The sequence below is a fragment of the Entelurus aequoreus genome, linkage group LG20 (assembly GCF_033978785.1).
Source record: "Entelurus aequoreus isolate RoL-2023_Sb linkage group LG20, RoL_Eaeq_v1.1, whole genome shotgun sequence".
Classification (NCBI taxonomy): Eukaryota; Metazoa; Chordata; class Actinopteri; order Syngnathiformes; family Syngnathidae; genus Entelurus; species Entelurus aequoreus.
The window spans coordinates 28,501,762-28,504,797 of record NC_084750.1 but is presented as its reverse complement, the minus strand read 5'-3'; positions in this window follow the sequence as shown (position 1 = coordinate 28,504,797).

Here is a 3,036-nt window from a genome sequence, read left to right as displayed (position 1 = left end):
TGCCCTTTGGTTTTACTTCCTGCAGATGACAGCAGAGTGCTGTCTATATGCTGCAAATATAAACCAGAGTCTGTATAAAGAGAGTATGGCCAACTTGGTTTCAGGTGTCAAAAGACACTCACGTGACTGAAGGGCGCCATGACTGTTACCAACTTTGGGCTGATGCTATGTGAGCCAATACAAATAATAACAAGAAATTAACACATTAAAGAGATGGTTTGACAAAAACAGACTATCATTGAATCTCAGTAAAACAAAAGATAATGCTATTCGGTAACAGCAAAAAAGAAAGTCGAACACAAAAACAAGTTGATGTTAAAAAAGTAAAAGAAACCACATTTTGGGTGAATAATAGATGATAGTGGATCAATAGTTTTTCTAAGTCTAAAAGTAGAGGAAAAGCACAAGTGATTACAAACAAAACATTGGCTGCAGCCACCACAGTTTACATACTTCACACAAAAGTCATAATTTTTCTGGGATTGTTGGTCCAAAGCTAATGAAGATTTTAGCAAAATGAGGGTAATAAGATATTTTGGTAACACTTCAGTATAGGGAACATATTCACCAATAATTAGTTGCTTATTAAAGTAACAAAGACTTAATTTTGAGTTATTTGGACACTAGGGGAACATATAAGGGTTAGGGTTACTAATAAGCAATAATTCTGAGATTATTGAGGGAAGACACTTAGTTAATGGCTTACTGGTTGTATAATAAGGCTATGCAGAATAAGGCATTAATAAATACTTAATAATGACTAATTAAGACCCAATATGTTACTAATTTGCATGTTAATAAGCAACTAATTAATGGTAAATATGTGTTCCCCATACTAAAGTGTTACCGATATTTTTTGGGTCGTGTATTTTTTACCTTTCTTCTGCGTGTTAGAGAGACTGCTTGCTGGTCACTAAACACTGCATGAATGTAGCAGCAGAGTTCCGTCAAAAACTTTTGTTATGAGCTGGAGTATGTTGAGAACTATATTTAGACATATTATTTTTATTTACAGTCAAGAACGGCGTGGCGAAGTTGGTAGAGTGGCCGTGCCAGCAATCGGAGGGTTCCTGGTTTGATTCCCAACTTCTACCAACCTAGTCACGTCCGTTGTGTCCTTGAGCAAGACACTTCACCCTTGCTCCTGATGGCTGCTGGTTAGCGCCTTGCATGGCAGCTCCCGCCATCAGTGTGTGAATGTGTGTGTGAATGGGTGAATGTGGAAATACTGTCAAAGCGCTTTGAGTACCTTGAAGGTAGAAAAGCGCTATACAAGTATAACCCATTTATCTTTTATTTATAAGAAAATAAGTATTTGAACACCCTGCTATTTTGCAAGTTCTCCCACTTAGAAGTCATGGAGGGGTCTGAAATGTTCATGGTAGGTGTCCACTGTATGAGAGATAACCTAAAAAGAAAAATCCAGAAATCACAATGTATGATTTTTTAACAATTTATTTGTGTGATATAGCTGAAAATAAGTATTTGAACACCAACATTAATATTTGGTAGAGTAGCCTTTGTTTGCAATTACAGAGGTCAAACGTTTCCTGTAGTTCTTCACCAGGTTTGCACAGACTGCAGGAGGGATTTTGGCCTACTCCTCCACACAGATCTTCTCTAGATCAGTCAGGTTTCTAGGCTGTCGCTGAGTAACACAGACTTTCAGCTCCCTCCAAAGATTTTCAATTGAATTTAGGTCTGGAGACTGGCTGTGCCACTCCAGAACCTTGATATGGTTCTTACGAAGCCATTTCTTGGTTTTCCTGGCTGTGTACTTTGGGTCATTGTCATGTTGGAAGATCCAGCCACGACTCGTCTTCAATGATCTGACTGAGGGAAGGAGGTTTTTTTGCCAAAATCTCACAATAGATGGCTGCAGTCATCCTCTCCTTAATACAGTACAGTCTTCCTGTCCCATGAGCAGAAAAACACCCCCAAAGCATGATGCTACCACCACCATGCTTCACAGTAGGAATGGTGTTCTTGGGATGGTACGCATCATTCTTCTTCCTTCAAACACGCATAGTGGAATTATGACCAAAAAGGTAAATTTGGGTCTCATCTGTCCACAAAACTTTCTCCCATGACTCCTCTGGATCATCCAAATGGTCATTGGCAAACTTAAGACGGGCCTTAACATGTGCTGGTTCAAGCAGGGGAATCTTCAGTGCCATGCATGATTTCAAACCATGACGTCTTAGTGTATTACCAACAGTGACCATGGAAACAGTGGTCCCAGCTCTTTTCAGGTCATTGACCAAGTCCTGCCGTGTAGTCCTGGGCTGATTCCTCACCTTTCTTAGCATCATTGAGACCCCATGAGGTGATATCTTGCATGGGGCTCCACTCCGATTGAGATTGACAGTCATGTTTAGCTTCAGTTCCATTGTCTAATGATTGCTCCAACAGTGGACCTTTTTTCACCAAACTGCTTGGCAATTTTTCCGTAGCCCTTTCCATCCTTGTGGAGTTGTACAATTTTGTCTCTGGTGTCTTTGGACAGTTCTTTGCTCTTAGCCATGCTGAATGTTTGGGTCTTACTGATTGTATGGGGTGGACAGGTGTCTTTATGCAGCTAACGACCTCACACAAGTGCATCTGATTCAGGATAATACAGTGGAGTGGAGGATAACTTTTAAAGGCGGACTAACAGGTCTTTGAGGGTCAGAATTCTAGCTGATAGACAGGTGTTCAAATACTTATTTTCAGCTATATCACACGAATAAATTGTTAAAAAATCATAGATTGTGATTTCTGGATTTTTTTTTTAGGTTATCTCTCATACAGTGGACATGCACCTACCGTGAACATTTCAGACCCCTCCATGATTTCTAAGTGGGAGAACTTGCAAAATAGCAGGGTGTTCAAATACTTATTTTCTTGACTGTATTTTGTCAGTAAAACTAACGTCAAAACGATAGCAATTGCATGCATCCGGGCACAGCCGCACGCGTCCGTAGTAGCAAAAATGGCGCCTGTTTAGTTTGCTTACAAAACCCTGGTCTATATTTGCAGCTCACTGAGTATAATTGA